The following is a 26,567-nucleotide window of genomic DNA, read 5'->3' on the forward strand; positions in this document are numbered from 1 at the left end:
AAGGGTTCCTTTCCAGAGGTGTCCAGATTGTGGCAGCGGGAGTGGTTTTACATCACAGCTCCCCGAAGTGCCAAATGGGTAGCTGCCCCCACCTTTCGCTCGGGCCCCCCACCACAACTGATGTCATGGATCAACAGGGGGCTGAGCTGGGGTCCAGCCAAGGACGTGCCAATACTGCAGAGCCGTATCCGAGATCTCTTCGAGGGAGATTTCAGTCTGGTTATGGTAATGCAAGTTATGCTGGTTCGTCGAGTCCAGCCTTGCAAACGCCGACCCCTCGGCATGTGGGAATTCAACCTGGAAGGACTGCGCACTATTCAGCATTTCCTCGGCATGACGCACGAGGAGATGTACAAATCATTCTTCGGACCCCAAATAGAGTGTCCGGACACCACCTAGGACGTGGGCCTAAGTTGCAATGCCCCGCTACCCAAGTAAGTAATCCCATGGCCGAACACACTGTCCTTTTATTTATCATGACATCATTCTAAAGAATCGCTCTTTGACCAGGACTGGATAACAAAGGCAAAGATGATCTGGTGTTCGGCCCCCCTTCCTGAGGGCTTGGACAATCCGGTGCTGGAAAAGATGCTCGAGCCAGCACCTTGTCTACTGCCCTCAAAGGAAGATGAAGGGGGGAATAAAGAGGGCGAAAGCGGGCCTCCTTCGCTACCTATTCCAACTGAGGGAATGAGCGCCTATGCGAGGGAGGATAACACCGGGGAAGAATCTGACATTCTCTCTCCCCGGGGAAGGAAGAGGACTACCTCTGAAGATCCGGAAACTAAGGTTTCCAAACGGGAGAAGAAATCTCCACCAGAGGGTCCTGCCTCGGTGGGTATTTTTGTCGCACAATGTCCGCACGGGGATCAGCCCTCTACCGAGCAGTAAGTAATCAAAAAGTACTTAATAGTGAAGATATCCTACCTTACTTACGAAGACAATAACCGATGCTTATAAATTCTAGTCCGGATCACAGCCCTTCTCGATAGAGTTCATCTTCGGGGGATCTTCTTCCGGAGATGATGGAGAGCGAAACGCCTCCCTCGGACTCCCCAGCTCAAGAAGCGGGCGACCTTGAAGTGTCGTCGCGAAAGCTATCTTCGGATCCACTAGGGCCAGAGGATAACCCTTTGGCTGCCCAGAATCCCCAGTATCCGGCTCCTGAGGAGAGCGACAGCAAGAGTCCGTGCAGTGTGCGGTCGGACGTGCTGAAGGATCTTCTAGGGCAAGCTACCATCTCGGAAGCGCATCGTACGCTAATGGGTATGGTAATTGAAAGGATTTCATTCGCTGAAAGCGGTTTGAACGAAGATTTTATGAGTCTGCTAAAAGGCTTCGAGGTACGTGAAATAATGTATGCCTTTAACAGTACCGCATACGTTAGGTATGCCCATGCAGATAGTAGCCCCTGAGACTCTGGTTGTCGTCTAGAACGGCGGCAAAGAGAGGATCATAGTCCCAGGTAATAACCAGACCGTCTTTATGTGCAGGTGGTTGAAGCTCTAGTTGCTAGCCGGACTGATGGGTTTGCCGAACTAAAGCGGCAACTGGATGCGGAAGATGCCGACATCGTGCTTGTCAACAACCGGCTTGACGAGGCACAGGGTGAGTGTTTTTTTCTGGTGATCGTCACATAATAAGAGTAGCATGATGCCAATATCTTTAATATGTTGTGACTGCAGATGGAGCTGCCACCATGGAGACCCTTCGGGCGGAGCTTGCCCGAGCCAAGGAGCAAGCAAGGAGTAGCAATGCGGTCGCTTTAAAGGCGGCCGAAGAGTTAAGGACTGAACAGGCCGCGCATTGTGAGAGCAAGGAAAAAATAGCCAAGATGGCTGTAGAGTTAAAAGATGCTGCTGACCGTTACCAGCTTCTTGAAGAAGAAAACCAGGCAAAGGCGACGGACCTGGAGAAGGCCCAGGTGGCTGTCAAGGAAGCCCGCTCCAAAATTAGAGCGACGAGGGAGGAGCTGAATCAAGCTGCAGATATCATGTCTGGGAAGCCCTTCTTGTTGCGGACTAAGTTCGGAGATCCGAAGTATGCTCCTCTGGACCGGCTATGGAGTTCTGCGGACGCGTACATGGATTTGGCTGCAAGTGCTGCTGATGCGGCCGAGTACTTCAAGGATCAGAAAGGTCCCGAAGTGGAAAAGCTGTTCTGGTCACAGTTTCAAGTTCCAGTCCGTCCGCTACTGTTGAATGAGCGATTGGCCGGGTGGGCCGAGCTCCATAGGTTGTCCGGACTTGCCATGAGGTCCGTTGTGGACCACCTGTGGCCGGGAGGGCCAAGGCCCAATAGCTACTTCAGCTTACTGCAACAATTCCTTGGTGTTGTGCCACCCATCGATGCTGTAAAGAGATCGGCGTGCATAGAAGATGCGCGGATGGCCCATCCCCGTGTCAAGACATACTAGGCGGAGATGGAGGCCACCACTGTTGCGGCATAGGGTTCGACCATAGGCCGAGTGGCTGCTGAGCACTATTTTGAAGAAGTCCTTGAAGGCGCTCGTTCGATAGAGGCTCGGTGCTCGAAGAATATTATTTTCCAGTGACATGTAGTCCCATTGTACAAACAATGTTTTTCTGAATTAATCAAGACTCTATTTATAATTTTGCCCGAATGTACTATGATGCCTCCTGTGCGGCCGTTTATGTATATATGTATATAACCTGAAAGTTTGCAGTCGTCGGCTTCTGCCCCCATGCATATAATGCGGGGGGGTTTGCAAAAGATGCATATCCACACTTGATCCAACGTCTTGGTCCGTTAAGGCGGTGATAGCGTAGCGAACGAGGTAATCGGACTATATTGCTTTAACACTTTTACTTAGCCATAGAAGTTTGACAGTGGGGCTACTATATAGCCCCTGGTACTTCTGCGCTCGTCCGAATATGGGGCACGTACGTACATGACTGGGAAACAGCCCTTCGTTAATGCGGAGGAATCCCGAAGATTTTGATTAGTCATCGAGTGGTTGACCAGTCTCTTGCTATATCATGAGAGTCAGTTTTCGGCTTTCTCTACTGAGGTACTCATCTGGATGAACCAGTGCACAATCGCAGTAGTTCTCCCAGTGCTACCTTAGCCGATATAACGGAACGTAAGGTACCAAAATGTGAGAGCCGGGCAAACCCAACATTTGACCAAAGACATGATTCGGAGCTGATGCATATAGGGCCAAACTCGCGACGCCGAAGACTCCCTAAGGTGTTTGGTATTTATAACATATATTAGGCTAAACAATGCCCTTTATAAGAAACCCCATGTGTCTAGTTACATGCGAAATCCTAGCGTGGCCACATGCCAATAACGCCGGCATCCTTCTCGGTTGTGTGGAGTATCCGAAGGATGTGAGCAACAAGAGACAGTAAAAAAGGTTATGCAGGGTCTTAATCTAAAAAGAAACCTTCGGGCGGGTCCCTACTACACGTCTGCGCCTGTGTCTCCGTTGTGCCGTGTCCTGAACGGGTGTAGCACGATTGTCATCTGCAAAAGGAAAGAACTTTGGTGGAAGTTTTCGTGCCAAAAAGAAGAATGAATTATCAAAATTCTAGAGAAGCCTAATTGAGCCGGGCTGACCCTGATTACACGCGGGAAGCCCTTGGTACCGTTTTATGAGGGTTCGAAAACCAATCTCATGCATGTATGATGGAACGCCAGACTCGTCTAATCGTGTCCGTGGTCTTGACGACCTGCCATTTTTTCTGGTTGGTGAGGTCGTCTAGTGTGCGATTGTTAGAGCCGCCGCGTCCTCTCCTGTACGTAAAGAACGGTTGGTATTTCCGCTAACTGTGATGTCGCCTCGTGGACCGGGCATCTTGAGCTTGAGAAAAGCATAATGCGGTATTTCGTTAAAGCGAGCGAAAGCCGCCCTTCCGAGTAGTGCTTGAAAATCACTCCGGAATGGAGCGATGTGAAAAGTTAACGTTTCACTCCGGAAGTTATCGGGAGAACTGAATACCACCTCTAGTAGTAGAGAGCCCGTGCAGTGGGCCTATTGGCCTAGTATTACTCCCTTGAAGGTAGTATTACTGTGGCTTATTTGTGTTGGGTCTATCCCCATTTTGCAGATTGTGTCCTGATATATCAGATTTAGATCACTATCGCCGTCCATGAGGACCCTTGTGAAATGGTACCCATTTATTATTGGGTCTAACACCAAGGCCGTCAGTCCTTCGCGCCGGATATGTGTATCATGATCCCTACGATCGAAAGTGATCGGGCAGGCCGACCAGGGGTTGGACCTAGGGGTGACGGGCTCTATGGCGCGTGTGCCTCAGAGTGCGTGATTGCTTCTCCTCTTTGTCACCTAGATCACGTTTACTGTTTTAACCTCTGGTGGGAACTTTTTCTGTCCTCCGGCGCTTTGCTGGCGAGGTTCATCCTCGTCTGTGCTTGGTGTCTCTTCCCCTTTGTGTTTGTCGTTTAGCTTACCGGCCTGCTTGAAGACCCAACATTCTATATGGGTATGATTTGCAAGTTTGTCTGGGGTGCCGTGAATCTGACAGAGTTTGTCAAGAATTTTGTTTAGGCCAGATTGTCCTTCTCTGCTGCCTTTGAAAGGCTTTTTCCATTGACCTGGTCGGGAGCCCCTGAATCCAGCGTTTACTGCTGTGTTATCTGGGATACCTTCTTTATTTCGACGCTTGTTTTTGGTGTGTTGTGGTTTACCATTACCATCCCTGACTTCGGATGTGCTTGGGTCATTGGTGCTACTACAGGCCAACCAGCTGTCCTCACCCGCACAAAAGCGGGTCATGAGGCTTGTTAGGACTGCCATTGTTCTCGGTTTTTCTTGACCGAGGTGTCTGGCGAGCCATTCGTCTCAGACGCTGTGTTTGAAAGCTGCTAAGGCTTCGGCGTCCGGACAGTCGACAATTTGGTTCTTCTTGGTGAGGAACCTATTCCAAAGCTTTTGGGCGGACTCTCCGGACTGTTGGATTATATGACTTAAATCGTCTGCATCCGGAGGTCGGACATAAGTCCCTTGAAAATTGGCCCGAAAAGCATCCTCGAGCTCCTCCCCCCTTCCAATTGAGTTTTCGGAGAGGCTTTTCAGCCAGTGCCTAGCCAGCCCTTTAAGTTTGAGGGGCAAGTATTTAATCGCATGGAGATCAGCCATATGGATGTGGAGGATGAAGTCCTCTATCCAGACTCCAGGGTTTGTGGTTCCGTCGTATGCCTCTATGTTCACCGGTTTGAATCCCTCTGGGAATTCGTGATCCAGCACCTCATCAGTGAAACATAAGGGGTGTGTGGCACCCCTGTATTAGGATGCGCCATGGTGTTCGGATGGTTGTAGTATTCGGTGTTGGTTGTGTACCGTAGCGTGCTTCCTAGATCCATAGATAGATCTGGTCACACCGGATTTTTGACGCAAGTTCTCACATAGATCGTGTGTTGACTTATGCATGACTTTGTTAGCCGCTCTATCGCGTTCACAGGGTGGTGGATCCGACCGGTTGGCCGTATCACTTTTCGGCTGTATGGGCTCTAAGGCCTCATCGTCGAATTCCGGTAATAGCTTGCGCTTTGGATAGCTATTTGGATGGTAACTTCCACCATACTTTGTTACTTTGTTCCACTTGCTGTTGAGTGTATCTTGTGCGACCTTGAGCCTTTGCTTCTATTTCTTCAGGCTTCTCGCTGTGGCAATAAGCCTTCTGCAGCGGTTCTCTTGCTCCAAGTGTGTTTTCGGGATGATGGGTGCATCTTCGTCCGGACTGTTTTCTTCCCTAGACGGGGATTGATGAGGCTTATCTTTGGCGTCATCGTGTTCGGACGTCAGATTCGTACTATGTTTGCAGTTTGCATCTTGATCATATTCTGCCACCGGCTGGTGCAGTTGTCGTCTCTTCCAGAGTCGCGTGGACTATTATTATCGCTGTTCTTGCTATGGCGGGACTTAGAGCGGCGCCGCTGACGTTGGCGCTTGGGTTGCTTCTTGGAGGTGTCATCCTCCGATGTCTCATCGCCATTGGCTTCTTTGGGGGTGTCCACCATGTATACGTCATGTGATGAAGTAGCAGTCCAGCGCCCTGTGGGCGGTGGTTCTGGTTCGTCTCCTGCATCGTCGTCAATACCGTTGATGTCTTCGGAGTCGAAGTCAAGCATGTCGGTTAAGTCGTCGACAGTGGCTACTAAATGGGTGGTGGGTGGGCAGCGAATTTCTTCGTCGTCCGCATCCCATTCTAGCCGGACATAGTTCGGCCAGGGTTCTCTTGACAGGGAGAGAGACCTTAATGAATTTAGCACATCTCTGAAAGGTGAGTGCTGAAAGATATCCGCGGAGGTGAACTCCATGATCAGTGCCCCGTCGGTTTCGATAGGCACGGATGTAGGCGGCTCAGAGTCCGTGGCCGGGGATAAATCCAGTGGTTCGGCGACACGGCTCTCGTACGGGGTGAAGTCAGTATCCGGCTCTATCGCCACTGAGAGTGCGGCCTCCATGGCGGGGTCCATCCCTTCACTCTCGGATGGCGCGACTTGCTCCGGATTAAAGGTCGGAGTAGCTGCGGATATGATCTCCCGAACACTGTCCGATGGTAGATTTACGTCTTGCTCGTCGTGACTGTGCGGCGCGTCCGGCAAGGGCTCGAATCTGTCGAAAATCAAGTCTCTGCGGATATCAGCCGTGTAGTTCAAGTTTCCAAATATGACCTGATGGCCAGGGGCGTAGCTCTCAATCTGCTCCAGATGGCCAAGCGAATTGGCCCGCAGTGCAAAGCCGCCAAATATGAAGATCTGTCTGGGAAGGAAAGCCTCACCCTGGACCGCATCGCTAGCGATGATCGAAGGAGCCATCAAGCCTTATGGTGACAACACAGTGGAACTCTCAATGAAAGCACCAATGTCGATGTCAAAACCGGCGGATCTCAGGTAGGGGGTCCCGAACTGTGCGTCTAAGGCAGATGGTAATAGGAGGCAGGGGACACGATGTTTACCCAGGTTCGGGCCCTCTTGATGGAGGTAATACCCTACGTCCTGCTTTATTGTTCTTGATGATATGAGTATTACAAGAGTTGATCTACCACGAGATCAGAGAGGCTAAACCCTAGAAGCTAGCCTATGGTATGATTGTATGTTGTCCTACAGACTAAAACCCTCCGGTTTATATAGACACCGGAGGGGGCTAGGGTTACACAAGATCGGTTACAAAGGAGGAGATATACATATCCGTATTGCCTAGCTTGCCTTCCACGCCAAGTACAGTCCCATCCAGACACGAGACGAAGTCTTCAATCTTGTATCTTCATAGTCCAACAGTTCGGCCAAAGGATATAGTCCGGCTGTCCGGAGACCCCCTAATCCAGGACTCCCTCACTCTCCCATTGAGCGCCGGATCAAAGAAGCAACAGCTCCCCACCTCCATCCCGTCTCCTCCCCTACATCGGCCGTGCCACGGCATGCTCGTGGAACAGAGTCGCGGAAGCACCTAGAGAGTGCAATGTCAATAGCTGGATCTACAGACATTAAGCCGCCGACAAAAAGAGGGATCTTGTGGACGCATAGAATGAGGTGCAAACCGCAGAGGTAAAATCTTGCTCAACATTGAAGAGTTAGGAGTGAAGGCCTTAATTTCTATTGTAGATGGTTTTATTATTTGTTGGAAGTTCCTTGGTTCAATTGTTCTGAGTTCTGACAAGTTATAATGGGATTGTTGTTTCTTTAGTGAGAAAAGTCACAATCTTTAGTTTAGAAGGTTGAACTGCGCTTTTTTGGAACGACATCGGTGTAAATTTCCAAAAGTTGTTTGATAAGATCTGTTGTGTTTGTTTGTTACAGTGGTGATGTCTGTTCTTCACAGGGTGATATATCAAATCCTAGAGTTGTAAATAAGAAGTTATTTTTACTCTGTTTCAAGATACTACTCCAATGCCTATCCATTTACAGATTTACATGCTTGAATATTTGCAGCAACATACAAGATACCTGTTTATTTTGCTTAGTTATTCACCTATATGGAGCCATATGAAATTATCTTCCTGGATGTGTAATAAGCCATGAAGTTGTTCAATCATTAACGGCCGCAATGCTTGAACTTCCATGAAGAGCTTTGAAAATAAATAATGTGCACCTCTATTTAAAGTGGTTCTTCTGTGCATTTCTATAAGAAAAACTATACGCAAATCATGAAGCATTGGATGGTATCAACCAAACTGGCAATGACCGCAACCTAATAATACTTGTCCTTACTTAACCATACAAAGAACTGCTTTGTAAATAGCGGCATCGAATCAAAACGAGTGGAGTAGTGTTTCTGGGAAAATAGATTGATAGGGGTCTCTAACAAATGTTACCATATGTTATTGCATCTCAAGATATTTAAGTGTCTTTGACGGATGTTAGCATATATATTCTTGCATCTCGAGATGATATTGGATAACTTGCGTGTGCATATATCTCAAGGATAATTAATTTATGTTATATGGCTGCAATCATGCTTGCATTAGCATCAGTTCATGTTATGTGACTGTTCTTTTCGGTTGACCAATGCTCTCTTTGTGATGTTATCATAATCCAGACCTAATTAGGGCTCTGGTTCATGTCTCATTACACTATTTACTGTCCACAGTAATTCAGAGTTGTAGAAAGAGATGGAGCGGTGAGAACTAAATATCCTCTACTTCTTTTTGTAAGTTTGATTGAACAGCCGACCTCAAAATGATATCACTTTGATTAACATATCATGTGATAATTTTTGTATCGATCGCAAAAGAAAAAGCAAATGCACATTTGGTCTTTTGGGGCCTGGACGAGAGTTACCTCTATTTCACTGATGATATTACCCAGCTTTCCTGCCCAGTTTTATATTTGGTTTCTCATACTAGGAGTTGTTAATAAGCTGCCACTAATGAGATGGAACGATATTTCTTTTTTTAGCACTTAACCACAGGAACAAACTGTTTGTGAATATCAGCATCGAATAGAAACGAACGAAGTAGCGATACTGGGAAATGGATAGGCTGGTGTCTCTAACAGGTGCTAGCATATATTCTTTGCATCTCATGATTATTTGGTACACAAATTTTCTTTCTCTCTTTGTTGTACGACGATCTTAATAGATCAGTAACCTATATGAGAAACAGTATGTTTGTCATTTTTATTATCACGATGATCATCAGTAACCTATGCTGGGGTGATGAGTCACTCTATTGTTTAGTTGGGATCAGCAGCTGGAGTTCGTACATACTAAAAGAATAAGATACCTCCATTTAATGTCAGATACTCTTGAACTTTATTAGTCCTGACTACGATAAATATAAATTCACTCGGTACAAAAATAATAGTCTTGGAAATTTCTAGCACATTGTTGCTTGGGTTGATGACTAGCTGAATAACTCTATTGCCACTGCTTGCAACTGTGCCATTGGCCTTCCCCTAGGTCGTCCTTCTCAACTGCAATCTCTGCTTGCCCAAGTTAAGTCCCTCCTCTTTTCCAATGGCCCACCTGGATGGTGGCCTCCCATAAAAGCACTAAACCCAAATGTGAAGCCGGCTCTGTATCCCATTGTTTACTCGTTTTCTCCCATTGCAACGCATGAATGAGGCTTCTTTACAATACATGAGGCATGTAATTCACAATATATTTTGTGTTATGTGTAGTTTGCTCAGTTGTGCTAATTGTTATTGTTATGTTTCCTGTATTGCTACATTGACATGTTGCTTTCCTTATATATAGATCAAATTAGCATATCGTGGTTTTCGGTCTCCTCATCGCCGAGTGGCATCGTTTGTATGCTACATTCCCCTAGGATGAATTGTTGGGTCAAGCAGTAGGAGGTCGGGATCACTCGCTCATCGAGGCTGCTGTGCCGAGTGCAAATGTTACAACAGAGATGAGGAGCCCGTTGCAACGCACGGGCATATGTACTAGTAAATAAAAAGAGAAAAAAGAGGCCATAAAAAGAGAAGGCCCAAAAAACAAAAAAACAAAAAAGAGAGAAGGGGCAATGTTACTATCATTTTTCCACACTTGTGCTTCAAAGTAGCACCATGATCTTCATTATAGAGAGTCTCCTATGTTGTCACTTTCATATACTAGTGGGAATCTTTCATTATAGAACTTGGCTTGTATATTCGAATGATGGGCTTCCTCAAAATGCCCTAGGTCTTCGTGAGCAAGCGAGTTGGATGCACACCCACTTAGTTTCTTTTTGAGCTTTCATACACTTATAGCTCTAGTGCATCCGTTGCATCGCAATCCCTACTCACTCACATTGATAACTATTGATGGGCATCTCCATAGCCCGTTGATACGCCTAGTTGATGTGAGACTATCTTCTCCATTTTGTCTTCTCCACAACCACCATTCTATTCCACCTATAGTGCTATGTCCATGGCTCACACTCACGTATTGCGTGATAGTTGAAAAGGTTTGAGAACATCAAAAGTATGAAACAATTGCTTGGCTTGTCATCGGGGTTGTGCATGATTTAAATATTTTGTGTGATGAAGATAGAGCATAGCTAGACTATATGATTTTGTAGGGATAGCTTTCTTTGGCCATGTTATTTTGGGAAGACATAATTACTTTGTTAGTATGATTGAAGTACTATTACTTTTATGTCTATATTAAACTTTCGTCTTGAATCTTGCGGATTTGACATTCATGCCACAATAAAGAAAATTACATTGATAAATATGTTAGGTAGCATTCCACATCAAAAATTCTGTTTTTTATCATTTACCTACTCAAGGACGACCAGGAATTAAGCTTGGGGATCCTTGATACGTCTCCAACGTATCTATAATTTTTGATTGTTTCATGCTATTATATTATCAACCTTGGATGTTTTATATGCATTTATATGCTATTTTATATCATTTTTGGGACTAACCTATTAACTTAGAGCCCAATGCCAGTTTCTGTTTTTGAGTATCGCAGAAAAGGAAAACCAAATGGAGTCCAATTGACCTGAAATTTCATGGAGATCGTTTATGGACCAGAAGAAGCCCACGGAGTACCGGAGACGGACCATAGGAGTCCCGAGGCCAACACGAGTCTCGTGGCCACCTCGGGGACCCTCCTGACTTGTTCCCGACTCCAACACCTCTTATATATACCCAAACTTCCAGAAAGAACATAGATAGGGAGTTCCGCTGCTGCAAGCCTCTGTAGCCACCGAAAACCAATCTAGACCCATTCCGGCACCCTGTCGAAGGGGGGAATCCCTCTCCGATGGCCATATTCATCATCCCAGCACTCTCCATGACGAGGAGGGAGTAGTTCAACCTCGGGGATGAGGGTATGTACCAGTAGCTATGTGTTTGATCTCTCTCTCTCTCTCTCTATCTCTCTCTCGTGTTCTTGATTCGGCACGATCTTGATGTATCGCGAGATTTGCTATTATAGTTGGATCTTATGATGTTTCTCCCCCTCTACTCTCTTGTAATGGATTGAGTTTTCCATTTGAACTTATCTTATCGGGTTGAGTCTTTAAGGATTTGAGAACACTTGATGTATGTCTTGCATGTGCTTATCTGTGGTGACAATGGGATATTCACGTGATCCACTTGATGTATGTTTTTGTTATCAACTTGCGAGTTCTGTGACCTCATGAACTTATGCATAGGGGTTGGCACACGTTTTCGTCTTGACTCTCCGGTAGAAACTTTGGGGCACTCTTTGAAGTTCTTTGTGTTGGTTGAATAGATAAATCTGAGATTGTGTGATGCATATCATATAATCATACCCACAAATACTTGAGGTGACATTGGAGTATCTAGGTGACATTAGGGTTCTGGTTGATTTGTATCTTAAGGTGTTATTCTAGTACGAACTTTGTGATAGATTGAACGAAAATAATAGCTTCATGTTATTTTACTACCGACACTTGAATAGATCGATCAGAAAGAATAACTTTGAGGTGGTTTCATACCCTACAATAATCTCTTCGTTTGTTCTCCGCTATTAGTGACTTTGGATTGACTCTTAGTTGCATGTTGAGGGATAGTTATATGATCCAATTATGTTATTATTGTTAAGAGAACTTGCACTAGTGAAAGTATGAACCCTAGGCCTTGTTTCCTAGCATTGCAATACCGTTTACGCTCACATTTACCACTTGCTACCTTGCTGTTTTTATATTTTCAGATTACAAAAACCTATATCTACCATCCATATTGCAGTTGTATCACCATCTCTTCGCCGAACTAGTGCACCTATACAATATACCATTGTATTGGGTGTGTTGGGGACACAAGAGACTCTTTGTTATTTGATTGCAGGGTTGTTTGAGAGAGACCATCTTCATCCTACGCCTGCCACGGATTGATAAACCTTAGGTCATCCACTTGAGGGAAATTTGCTACTGTCCTACAAACCTCTACACTTGGAGGCCCAACAACATCTACAAGAAGAAGGTTGTGTAGTAGACATCAAGGGGCTCCCGCCCCTCCGACGCCATAGCATACCATGGACCAGAGGGTGAATTCTCCTCCCCATCTAGGGGGAGGCCAAGGAAGAAGAAGTAGGTGGGCTCTCCCCCCCTCGCTTTCGGTGGCGTCGGAGTGCCTCCGGGGCAACGATCGGGATGGCGATCTACATCAACAATCTTGCTACCATCAACACCAAGTTTCTCCCCCTCTATGCAGCGGTGTAACACCTCTTCTCCCCATTGTAATCTCTACTTAAACATGGTGCTCAACTCCATATATTATTTTCCAATGATCTATGGTTATCCTATGATGTTTGAGTCGATCCGTTTTGTCCTATGGGTTAATCGTGATCTTGGTTGGTATGATTGTATATTTTATTTATGGTGCTGTCCTACGGTGCCCTCTGTTCTCGCGCAAACGTGAGGGGCCCCCGTTGTAGCGTGTTGCAATATGTTCATGGTTCACTTATGGTGGGTTGCGAGAGTGACAGAAGCTTAAACCCGAGTAGGTGGGCTATGGCGTGTGGGATAAAGAGGACTTGATAATTAATGCTATGGTTGGGTTTCATGACCTTAATGATCTTTAGTAGTTGCGGATGCTTGCTAGAGTTCCAATCATAAGTGCATATGATCCAAGTAGAGAAAGTATGTTAGCTCATGCCTCTCCCTCATATAGAATTGCAAGGATGATTAGTGGTACTTGTTATCGATTGCCTAGGGACAAATAAGTTTCTTGTTGACAAAAAACCTTTAACTAAACACCTAACTTTTATTATCTTGCAAAGTACTTCTCATTTTATTCTTGCAAAGTAGTTCTAGCATCACACCTACAAAATAGTTTCATACTTGTTTCCGATAAAGCGAGTGTCAAGTGTGCATAGAGTTGTATCGGTGGATGATTGAACTTGAGGGAATATGTGTTCTGCCTTTAGCTCCTCGTTGGGTTCGACACTCTTATTTATCGAAAAAGGCTACAAATGATCCCCTATACTTGTGGGTTATCAAGACCTTTTTCTGGCGCCGTTGCCGGGGAGCAATAGAGTGGGATGAATATTCTCGTGTGTGCTTGTTTTCTGTATCACTAAGTAGATTTTATTTCCTATTCTAAGTTGTTATCTATCTCTAGTTATGGATATGGAACACGAAACACCAGAAAAATTTGTGGTACTTGCTACTCATGGAGATGGGGAACCTCCTAAAACCCTCGATGCTCGTTATGTTAAAAATATTATGCACTACTTTGATAATCCTGAGAAAACCCCATTCAACATGATAATGGGAGTAACGTTGGATCAACATGAATACTTTAGGAATTATCGGTTGACACAAAAAGGGGAACTTTTATGGGATCAAATCTATATGTTGCATTGGTATGCTCGAGATTTATGCTTGAGATATGATTTTACTTGTTGCTCTAGGATGAATGCTCCACACCTTCCATTTTCATGCAAATTTAATGATAATGAAACCTTGGCTTCCTATGGTAATGGTATATATGATTACTATGATGTGGAACGAATAGAAGAATTTTTTGCTTTTAAGGGTGCTTACGAAATTGAATCTTTGTTTGAAAAGTACAAAGCTCTTGATGATGATCTTTATAGACCTGAAAATTTTGCCATCCTTAAATAATGCTATGATAATTATAAGTATAATTCCGATATTGATGAATTTATTGAGAAAATATCCGCTGTCCGAGAAGAGACTAATATTTCGCAGGAGTCTGTGGAAGAAGATATTGAGGAAACTATGAGCTCATTGGATGAAAAATATGATGAGGAGAGCGAAGAACAAAAGGAAGAAGAGAGGATTAGCTACCCATGCCCACCTTCTAATGAGAGTAACTGTTCAACTCATACATTGTTTAATTTCCCTTCGTTCTTACCGAAGGATGAATGCCATGATAATTGCTATGATCCCATTGATTCGTTTAAATATGCCTTTTTGATGAACTTGATGCTTGCTATGCTTATCGCCAAGATGCCAATATGAATTATGCTTATGGAGATGAACTTGCTATAGTTCCTTATGTTAAGAATGACATTGTTGCTATTGCACCCACACATGATAGTCCTATTGTCTTTTTGAATTCTCCCAACTACACTATATCGGAGAAGTTTGCTCTTGTTAAGGATTATATTGATGGTTGCCTTTTACCGTTGCACATGATGATTTTGTTGAATATAAGATGCATGTGCTTGCTGCTCCTACTCGCAATTATTATGAGAGAGGAACTACATCTCCCCCTCTCTATGTTTCCAACATGAAAGAATTGCAAGAAACTTCTTATGCTATGTATTGGCCTTTACTTGATGTGCATGAATTATTCTTATATGACATGCCGATGCATAGGAAGGGAGTTAGACTTCGTCATTGCTTGATATATGTTGCTTTGTGCTCACTACTAAATGCTAAATCATTGTTGATTCAAATTGGCTTTGATATACCTTGGGATGCACTATTGCAGGATGGTCTGAGACCCTTCGACGAAATTGTGTGTGATGACATAATCGCAAACAGGGTGTAAAAAATCGTCAAAAAAGGTTCAAAACATTTGCGATGATAGATGCATCAAACACGGTTCAGATTTTAGTTCCCTGTGCGATGCAGGACATACGGTTCAGTTCAATTAACTGTCTGGGATGAGGATGAAGGCGTGTGCGATATATAGCATATGGTTCACTAGGAAGAACGGTGTGTGATTAGGTAACCAAATGGAAATGGTTCAACTGAATAAGATGTGTGTGATACGCGGCAAACAGGTCCGTAATCAGAAATGTGTGCGAAGACCAATAATAGCATAGACGATTGTTGCTAATAAGCCTTGTGATTTGCTTTGCCTATAGTAGAATAACATGTATATATATATATAACTGAAATAAACATGCAATTACATAAGTGACTATACATATCATTCGCACACACCTCAATAAACAATTGCGTGCATTCTAAAGTAGGAGAAACAATCGTCTAGTCATCTACTTCTTGTGACGCTCCCGCCACTACTATGTAGCTCGATCCCTCGTCTGGGTCAGGAAGAACACAGTTCCTCATGTCAAAGATCCGCCTGTACATCTCGTAGCTTGTGTACGCGTCCATGGCCGCGTACTTGACACGTTGTTCATCCCGTCTCTTATGACACACACTGTGGCAAGCATTCTTGTCCTTATTGCTCTCATTCTTCATCTTCATGTAGTAGGGGTCGATGATGGCCGAGGCGAGGTCAACCAGGGAGTTCAGTTTGTTTTTGTCGCTGCCCCAGACCTTGTAGTGGCTTTGGATGTTGACAAGATTCGGGCATTTGAAGCACGAAACCTTGAGCGCTTTTAGATCATTGGCGGTGTCCACCGCAGCGAAACTGTAGTCGGAGCTATTGATAAACCTGGAGAAACTCTCGCAAGGCGTTGTGGCCAGGTGGTAGTGGTAGATGAGGACGTCATGTTGCACACACAAATGGGCGACGGCAACCTTCTGATCATGCCCGGCACGACCCATGGTGTACTCGAGGTCGAAGCCGGCAACTTGGTACTTGTCCTCGGCAAGGAACTGCTCCATAGTTTGGATGGATCTCTCCACCGAGACCGGATCGTTCGTGTACACCACCGAGAGAGCCTTCCCCCTCACGTGGGTGTCCACAACGTGTTGCGTGGTGAACTGCACGCCGTTGTCGTCGTCGGCCGCTGGGAGCGCCATTGGAGCCACGGGGAACGCCACTGGAACCGCTGGATGTCCTCTCTGTATGTGTCCTCATGGGTATGCTTATTGTGTCGTGTGAGATAGAGATGAAGGTAAATGGACACATGAATAAAAGGGGACCGGGTGGCGTGGATTCTCCGCGCGTCCGCATGGCAGTTTTTGCAGTGGGTAACTGCATCACCGGGCGCCCGCATGCATACAAACATGTGTGATCATGCGCCGGCCCCAAACACTGGCAACACACGTGGAGGGATGAGGGCAGATCCCCCGGAGGGACATGAGAGCAGAGCGCGCGCGGCGGGACGCGAGCAGAGCGTGCCACGGCCGCTTGAACCGCAAGCAACCACACGCATAGAGCAGTTGAACACATAGGAAATGGTCACCTACAAGCCGACTGAAAGTTGCGTCGCTACGTAGAGAGCGGCCGTGTGCTACCACCTCCATCTAGTCTGTAGTCCCCTTTATATGTTGTGCCATACTTTGCCCGCAAATTTAACCAACAAAATGTTCATGCATGTTATAAAAATTATATAATTGGAAACTATGTTCAAATACGAATCCAACTATATAATCTTTGGCGACATGCATTCGTATTTTATTAGTTAAATCATACTTATAAACCAGGATGGGGCTACAGTAGGTAATTAAATCACAAACGTTTTTTATTAACTGTATATGTACGTGGCCTTTCGTCCTCCTCTCGCACGTATTATCACCCCGCTGCCACAGATGGCTTACAACGCAAGCTTGCGCAACGCGCGGGGGCGTTCTTTTGGCCAAATGGTGGCGCTAATGAATCGTCAGTGAGCCCGTTCCCGCGCAACCACGCAGGTTCCCGCGCAAGCTTCCCGCCCGACTCGGTGAAATCCCCCAAAATCCCAATGCTTACCGGCCTGCTATAAAACCCTCACGGGCGGCGAGTCCTGCGTCGCATTTTCCGCTCCCTTCCTATAGCTTATCTCGTCTGCTTCTCCCACAATCGCCAATGGCACCGGTCCATCATCGTCGCTCAGCCTCTCCGCCGTCTTCAAAGGATAGCTCCAGCTGGGAGGCTACACCACGGCGGCGGCGCAGTCCCCGACGTAGTGTAGTGCGTGTGGTGTCCCTATTGGGTGTGCGCGGAACACCCACCACACGCTTCACCATCGGTGCCAGTCGGCAGCTGTTGCGGGCCGTCGTTGCCGCCACACCACCGTCGAAAGCCAGGGCCATCGCCCGCTCCGCCGCCGTGGCCCGAAGTCGGGAGGTGGCGGTCGTGGCCTCCACCCCACAGCTGGCCACCATGGCCATCACCCGCTCTACCACCGCGTCCCGAAGGCGGGAGGTGGTGATCGTGGCCGCCACCCTGTCGTCGGCCGCCATGGCCTCCAGCCTACCGTCGACCGCCGGGGTCATCACCCGCTCCGCCACGGCCGCCCGAAGGCGGGAGGCAGAGGTGGATGCATGCACGTGCATCAGCTACCTTGCGCGCTACACCGAGTTCCTGCAGGAGGGGGAGGAGCGCCTCATCGAGCACGCAAAGAGCCTTACCGCCGCCGTGGCCGCGGCACACGCCGCCTCAAAGGCAAGGAATTAGGAGATCTACGAGGAGAACCACTGCTTCGAGAGGGGTCATCTGGAGCAGCAGAGGACGTTCGAGGTGAGCATCGCTGAAGCTGCAACAGCGACATGCACCGTATTGCGGTTTCCCAGCTCGTCGGTAGGCTCCTCCTCCTCCGCCTCTTACTGAGCGCGCTCGGCAGAGGAGAGGCAGCCGGAAGTAGTATAGAGCCCCTCTGCAGTAGTAATAGTATTTAGGGGCTATTTTGTTCAGTTCATCTGACTATAGATGTGGTGGAACTGTACAATGTACTTAAAATGAGCTAGTATATATAATTAAACTAGCTATTTCAGTACGTGGTTGGCAACAATTGGTGAAAAGTTTGGTCCATTCAGCTGTCGAGTTGAACTGTTTGTATAAATTAAGAACGAATGCTTAATCTATGAATGAAATCTATGCTTAATTACTGAATTTTAGTTGCAAAAATTAGATACTGCTAGTGATTTTTAGCTTCATATTTTGACAAATCGCAGTGTTACAAGGTTGACAAATGGCAATGTTACTAGATCAACAAATGTCAATCTTTCCAGTTTGACAAATGGTAACATACCCAATATGACATATGCAAATTGCACCAAATTGTTTGTAAGTGGTTGCACACGGGTCATCCAAAAGAACCGTTTGCGTTGAAGAGATGCACAAATCCTACTCTCACTTTGCATTATGTCGTCCCAGGCTTGACGGGCGGGGGGCGGGAGGACGGCAGCTGGCGGCGCTGAGAGGTAGCGTTCGACGGCGGTGTCCCATGCCGCCGAGGGGGGCGCGCGCATGGAGAGGAAGGCGGGCGGCCATTGAAGTCAAAGGGCTCACTTCCTAGTGAGCCTACGCAGCGTACAACTCGCATGCTTCTCAGTGAGCCTGCGCATTTGAGGATAGCTTGCACTCCTCTCGGTCAGCCTACGCACTGGACTGCGCTCGCACGCCTCCTGTTCAGTCAAGGTCAAGCAGTTGTCCGCACGGCACCTCCTACAGCCATTAAAACCAAGACACGTGGCGTCACGTGAATGGTTAACAAAACGCACACGGTTTGTATTATACAAACGTTTGAGATATTAAAGTGGTAGCTCTTTTTCAAAATGCCTTTGTTGGATATCATTATTCGAGCGCGCCTTCTCTCAAAATGGACACGAAAAATACCACATCATGTCGGGTGCCATTCCATGATAGCATGCCAAGTTTCATGAATTTCAGACGAGTTTTAGATTTACTAGAATTTAAAACCAGGCATCTCGATGTTTTTCCGGCAATCAATGGTGCCTTGGTGTTTGAAATTCATTCCCATTTCTTGCGTGGGACCTAAGCATGCACCCAAGGACACATATTTGATTTTTCAACCAATTTATATGCACTGGAGCATGTGCATGTAGTTCAAATTTGAATTATGCACATAAATGCATTGAAAACTAGTTAATGCATAAAAATGTCCAAACGAACCCCAAAAAATCAAAAAAAAATTGACACAACACTCCTGTTGTTCTATATTGACACGAGAAATTTTTTGGAAGCAATAAGAGGCAATGGATATCGTTTGGTCCCCAAAGGTGGGGCGTTCCCTACCGAAACCATCATGCTTGTTGTGAGAAGCATATACCCAAACCTGCCCCAGACGGGACAATTTTTTTACCACGGCATGTTGATGCCGATCCATGAAAGCATGCCAAGTTTCATGAATTTCAGATGAGTTTTGGATTTAATAGAATTAAAAACCAGGCATCTCAATGTTTTGCCGGCAATCAATGGCGCCCTGGTGTTTGAAATTCATTCTCATTTCTTGCATGGGACCTAAGCATGCACCAAAGGACACAGATTTTATTTTACAACCAATTTATATGCACTGGAGCATGTGCATGTAGTTCAAATTTGAATTATGCACATAAATGCATTGAAAATTCAGTTAATGCATAAAAATGTCCAAACAAACCCCGAAAAATCACAAAAATTGACACAACTGTCCTATTGTTCTATGTTGACACGAGAATTTTTTTTGGAATCAATGAGAGGCAATGGATATCGTTTCGTCCCCAAAGGTGGGACGTTCCCTACCAAAACCATCATGCTTGTTGTGAGAAGCTCTGGTTTGTGAGAAGCATATACCCAAACCTACCCCAAATGGGACAAAAAGTTTACCACGGCATGTTGATGCCGCTCCGTGATAGCATGCCAAGTTTCATGAATTTCAGACGAGTTTTGGATTTACTATAATTTAAAAACCAGGCATCTCAATGTTTTGCCGGCAATCAACGGTGCCCTGGTGTTTGAAATTCATTCCCATTTCTTGCATGGGACCTAAGCATGCACCCAAGGACATAGATTTGATTTTTCAACCAATTTGTATGCACTTGAGCATGTGCATGTAGTTCAAATTTGAATTATGTACATAAATGCATTGAAAACTCAATTAATGCATAAAATGTCCAAACAAACCCCGAAAAATCACAAAAGTTGACACAACACTCCTGTTGTCATATGTTGACATGAGAAATTTTTTGGAAGCAATAAGAGGTAATGGATATGGTTTCGTCCTCAAAGATGGGACGTTCCCTACCGAAACCATCATGCTTGTTGTGAGAAGCTCTGGTTTGTGTGAAGCATATACCAAAACCTGCCCCAAACGGGACAAAAGTTTTACCATGGCATGTTGATGCTGCTTCATGAAAGCTTGCCAAGTTTCATGAATTTCAGATGAGTTTTGGATTTACTAGAATTTAAAAACCAGGCATCTCAATGTTTTGCCGACAATCAACGGTGCCCTGGTGTTTGGAATTCATTGCCATTTATTGCATGGGACCTAAGCATGCACCCAAGGACACATGTTTGATTTTTCAACCAATTTATATGCACTGGAGCATGTGCATGTAGTTCAAATTTAAATTATGAACATAAATGCATTGAAAACTCAGTTAATGCATAAAAATGTCCAAACGAACCCCGAAAAATCACAAAAATTGACACAACACTCCTGTTGTTCTATGTTGACACGAGAAATTTTTTGGAAGCAACAAGAGGCAATGTATATCATTTCATCCCCAAAGGTGGGACGTTCCCTGCCCAAACCATCATGCTTGTTGTGAGAAGCTCTAGTTTGTGAGAAGCATATACACAAACCTGCCCCAAATGGGACAAAAAATTTACCACAACATGTTGATGCCGCTCCATGATAGCATGTAAGTTTCATGAATTTTGGACAAATTTTGGATTTACTAGAATTATAAAAGCAAGTACGTCGACGTTTGCCGGAGAGCCACGGTGCCGTGGTGTTTGAATTTCATCCCCATTTCTTGCACGGGAGATAAGCATAAACCCATGGACAGATATATGATTTTACAACCCATGTTGGTGCACCGGAGGATGTGCATGTAGTTTAATTTTGAATTGTGCAACTGAAATGGCTAGAAAACCAATTTATTGTATAAAATGTTCAAACAAACCCTAAATAATTCCAATTCTTTTAGGACACGCATATAGTTGCATGTTCACTCCAGATAAAAGATCTAGCAATTCAAACACCGTCCATTGTCGCTGTGACCCCATTATGTAATTCAAATCATGATGAAAAATCAAGTAGATCGCACACAGTTTATTATCACCAACCGTGTGAGATGCAGCACAAAATATCCTGAAGCACTATCGGTGTATAGTACGCATATGGCTTACGCGAGAAGGTGTGTTGGCTACAGTCCACAGCCGGCGTCTCAAGTACACTAGCCCTCTCCCCAAATATCATTTCACTGTTCAATTGTTGCTGGAGAAAGATGGACACGTGGACCCGCTCGTGAGGGCAACTTTGGTGGCCCACTCCGGCGAGAGTGCGGCCACAATCTGCGACAGGGCGGCCATGGCAGCCCAAACGGCCGCTGTTGCTTCTCAGGTGGCGGCAGCAACATCTGGCTCAGGGATAACAACTAGCGAGAGTGGCACAATAGCTGCCCATTCCGCAGTGGCGGCCTTAGCCCTGATGGAGACCGCCCATGACCATGTCGAGGCCGCCCACACCCAGCTCCTGGCGGTCACCGCACAAATCAAATGAAGCTTCTCCGACAACGGTCAGCAACCCATGGCCGAAGAGCTATCAATCACCGAGAGCGTTCGAGCAGCCGTCCATTCCTTCGCCGCACACCTTGCAACGATGGAGCCCGTCCAAGCCCATATCGCGACCGCCCACACCCAGCTCGTGGCGGCCTTTTCCGAAGAGATGGCGGACACGGATGGCGAGATGCTTGCTGAGTATGGTGTGATGGATGCCATGGAGCCCCTTCCCCAGGAGACCGTCGGGCGCGAGCTGGACATGGAGGCGGCGGTGGAGATTGATGAGCACCAGCCGTAGTAGTACTCTTTGTTTTCTTAATCAAGAGTGATGGTCTTTAATTTGTTAGAGTAATGTTTAGGTCAGCTAGCTCTGTTTAATTGCTGAACTTGCTCGATTAAGAAGTTAGTCTCCTTTGTGTACCCAAATTATGCGATGACGTGGATGACCAGTGTAACCAGGGAAATTCGAACCAAAATTTTTTATGTTCAAACTCATCACACACAGGTTAAGCTATCTAAATCGTTTGTGATGTTCACATATCGTACACAGTTCTGAATAAGGAACCATGTCTGATGACACTTTGCGCGCCAGTTTTTTCGCTGAAGCGATTCCAAATTTTCGGCTTTCGCGGAAATATCTACCTCCCCGCCCCCTCCCCCTTACCAAAAGCCACATTTCCCCTAATTCCGCCTTCCTTTCCAAGTTGAAACCATCACTCCTTGCTTGTAGCACCGCCTCCTCGTCGGCGACCCTCCTTCACGCTGCTCGACCTTGTTTGTCCAGCCAAATAATCCACACCCAACCCCCATCCTCCTCCTCCTTCCACATCCCACATGCCCCGACCGCCGGCGCGAGCGCAACACCTTCCACCCAAATCATTGACCCCTCCACCAAACCTTAAGCGCGGCCATAAGCCATGGTGCATGCAGGATAACCAGGATCTCATGGAGCATTTGGCAGCGGAGAAGCAAATCACGGCCGCACGCGCAGATGAGGTCGTGATGGCTGCCATTCGTGCCGACCCCCAGATCTTGGAGGAGCACCTTGCCATTTGCTAGCTACGCCGGTTAAGCATGCTCGGTTTACCCGTTGCGTGTGCTGCTCCTGCATTTCCTTCACAAATTCTAGTGAACGTGCTATCTAATTTTACCATGCAATCTGTTGCTCTAGTGTATATGTTCTATATGTCGTGCAGTGTGGTGCTCACTTATTAACTGTTTTGTTAATTAGTTGTCGTCTTTAGTTAACTGTTTGGTTCAATTCTGCAAATGTGATGTTCAATTCTTCAGGCTGCAATTTTGTATTGTCTTCCATGTGAGAAATAAATAGAATTTATCTTTACAAAATACATGAGAAACAAATACAATTGCTATATTTCCAAGTTTTCAAGCATGCTTGGTTTGGTTATACATTGTGCAATGTGGTGCTCACTTAATGTTTGGTTCATTTGTGGTGTGGTGTTTAGTTAACTGTTTGTTTCGATTCTGCAATGCGATGTTCAATAGTTGTGGGTGCATTCTGTTATTGTATACCATGTGAGGAATAAATTGAATTTGGCTGTAGTAAATACTTAACCTGATGACTAACTACCTTATATGTGTTGCAGGGAAACAATGGGAAGCACTGAGGTTTACAATCGAGGTTAGCACGTGCATGGTCCGTTGTCTAATAGCACATTATTGTGCAATTGCAAGAACCATTCTAATATTTTGGTTTTCAACAATTTGGTCTTGCACATGTAGGTCCTGCTGTCAAAGGTTTTGACCCACTGTTCGACCCTTTTTGCATATGGGGAAATGAGTTGTCCATGAATATCAATCAAATCAAGAAACTCTGAAAGATTGTTAGGATAAAGTAATTAGCGACAAAAAACAACAAGATGTTTGTCTGCACAATGAAGAAGACATCAGTTCACTACAAGATGGTACTAACTATTATACCTTGCCTTTTTTTATTCCTTTGCCCCATTTCCAATATAGAGAAGATATTTATGCACATCCTTGTTTTTAGGCCTTTCCAAAGCAGTTCACTGATGATTACCTCTCAACCCACCTCTATGGTCAGGAGGAGAGGAAGGTTTTCATACAACACGCACGGTTCAATATTGAAGTGTTCCTAAAGAGGACGAAGGACGCACGGTCAATCATCCACAGGCACTGGCCTAAAGTTGCAAATACCATCAACATGAATGAAGGCTCAATATTCGCCTTCTGCTTCAGCAGTTTTACAAATGAGATGCATCTGTCTATATATCGTCTATGATGCTAATTTCGAAAGGTTCTACATGTTGCATGTGAAACTTGGTGCTGGTGCAGTTGTGTAATGGGGTAGCTGAGTGTTGAAGCTATATCATGTTGTACTCTCATGTATTTCAATTATGAAATTACGCTTCCTTAATATGGAAAAGAAATATATTATGTGCTTAATATGAATGTCAATTAGATTAGTAAATGGATTATTAATAATAGGGCAATTAGCCTGCAAATGGCGAATTAGCCTGCTAATTGGGTTTTGCTATTGCAAACGGTTGTTGAAAAAATACCGTGGGTGATGACCTCAAGGAACGTACACAGTTTCTAGGAATAAACCGTGTTGGATCAATGAACAATCACACATGACTTTCTCTTGAAAAATGTTCTCGCAAACGTTTACCACATAAAAACTGTGTGTGATGGACAGCCTTTGCCACACAGTTTCTTCTACGGACCGTGTATGATACATTCAATAACGCAAATGATTTAACGAGAAAAATTGTGTGTGATGTACCTGTGAACGGAAACATTTTCCTTGGAGCGACTGTGTGGGATGTACATACGAACGAAAACGTTTAGCGGGGACTGACTGTGTGGGATGTACTTGCGACAGGAAACAATTTCGCCGTATAATTGTATTTTTTAGCTCTACTGTACGTATTTCCTTATTTGAGCGCTCGCCGGTCGCACACGACCTCATTTTGCCGAGTGTGTGTGCCAGGAGGGCATATCCCCGACGGTTTTTGGGTCGTGTGGGAAGGACCCCCCTATCGCCCACACCCACTTGGCAACGGTTCCAAATGCCATTGCGGAAAGGGGTTAAAAACCGTTTGTTTAGGACCGACGCGTACCAGTGATCCGGGTGGGTTCATTACTTGAGCACTTTATTCCTAGCTTAATGGCTTTAAAGAAAGCGCTGCCAGGGAGACAATCCGGAAGTTTTAGAGAGTCATTTATTTCTATTGAGTGCTTTTATAAAGTGTAAAAACAAAAAAATATAGAGGGAAACCCAAAACTTTTCAAAAAGGAAAATGAAAGTGAGAGAGACAAGCATCGTTGAAGTGGGGGAGCTCCATGAACTTTGTCCATGCTCACGGAAACTTTGTGAATCTTAGTTACAGAAACTTTTCAACAAAAATAATTGTCCCCTTGTACAATTCCAATGTATTATAAAAATAATGTGCCAAGGTTTTCCTTTAGGAGTTTTAAATTGCTTGTTGGTTTGTGCGGTGCAAAATAGAAACTTTGGCTGTAGTGCTCGATTTTACATTTTTTACTAGAACGTCTGTCAGTGTACTAGATTAGGGGTACCCTAGTACCCTGAACTTGTGCACGGGCAGTTGCAGCACCCCGCGGCAAAGGCTTCCCGGGCGAATGCCAAGATCCACCAAGGTTCCCTTGGAGCCATCCAAGAACAAAATATTTAAGCTAAGGATACAAGACCCCGGCAAGAGGAGCTTGCCGGGAAGGCCAACCAAGGCGCTCCAATGAACTTGCCGCGACGCGCCACGTGCTCCGGCAAGGCAACAAGGCCCCGGCAAGAGGAGCTTGTCGGGAAGACAAACCAAGGTACCTCGAAGCCTGGTGAGCGACAAGCTTCCGGACTCGACAAGATAACAACAGCGGCAAGGCGCTTGCCGCGGCAGGCGGCCACTCTGTGTCCACGCCCCAGCGCATCCACCAACATGTCGCTCTGGGGGCCTCTCCGGGCGTGCGTGGCGGGAGGCTGTGCAGCCAGCAGTGCGCAGTGGCATGCGAAGCTGACAAGATCGCCATCGTGGCGAACGGTGGCGCCCCTAACGGTCCTTTTCTGCACTGTTCGGGCGACTCAGACGGGCATTTAATGCCCTTGTCCCCTGCCGCCAGGGTTAGGTAGGGTGCACTGTACAAGCAACTGTATCAACTACCTAGTTTTTTACGTTTTTACCCTCCTCTGCGTTGCCACCTGTCGGTGACCCCTTTAGCGTATAAAAGGAGGCCCATGCGCAACGTAGAGGAGGTTCGGCTCATAGTTTCGGAGCCTCAGACAGTTTGCTTCGATCCATCCGTAGCCCAGAGAACATCACACCCTCACTTTGGAGAGCAAGAACACTAGATAATACAACCAGACAAGCAGCAGTAGGAGTGTTATCTCTCCGGAGAGCTCCGAAGCTGGGTAAACTGCTCGTGTGCCTCGCCTCGATCTGCTCTTCGTGCGATCTCCGCCCCCCGCCGAACCGAAAGGGGCCCGGTCCACCGGCCCCATAGGTGTTCGAGGATCAGTTACCCCGACATCTTTGGCGCGCCAGGTAGGGGCTGTCGAGATTGTGTGAACCTGATCCGGTGTTCACACGAGCTAGATCTTCATTCCTTTCATCAACATGCCACCGAAGAAGAAGACTTCGGCGGCAGCCGCTCCGTCCACGTCATTTCCGCCACCGTTGGAGCAAACGGGTGGTGGAGTGGACGCCGGCGGAAGAACAGCCGTCGATCAGGGTGCTCACAGTGCTGCCAAGTCCAAGGACAAGGCTGCACAAACCTCGGCGACTGTACATGTTCCGCGTCACTCTCAGGAGGCGCAAGATCAACAGCACCATGGCACTCGCAGCACCATGCGCATGTTAGACCAA

This window comes from Triticum dicoccoides, chromosome 4A (assembly GCF_002162155.2).
Source record: "Triticum dicoccoides isolate Atlit2015 ecotype Zavitan chromosome 4A, WEW_v2.0, whole genome shotgun sequence".
Lineage (NCBI taxonomy): Eukaryota > Viridiplantae > Streptophyta > Magnoliopsida > Poales > Poaceae > Triticum > Triticum dicoccoides.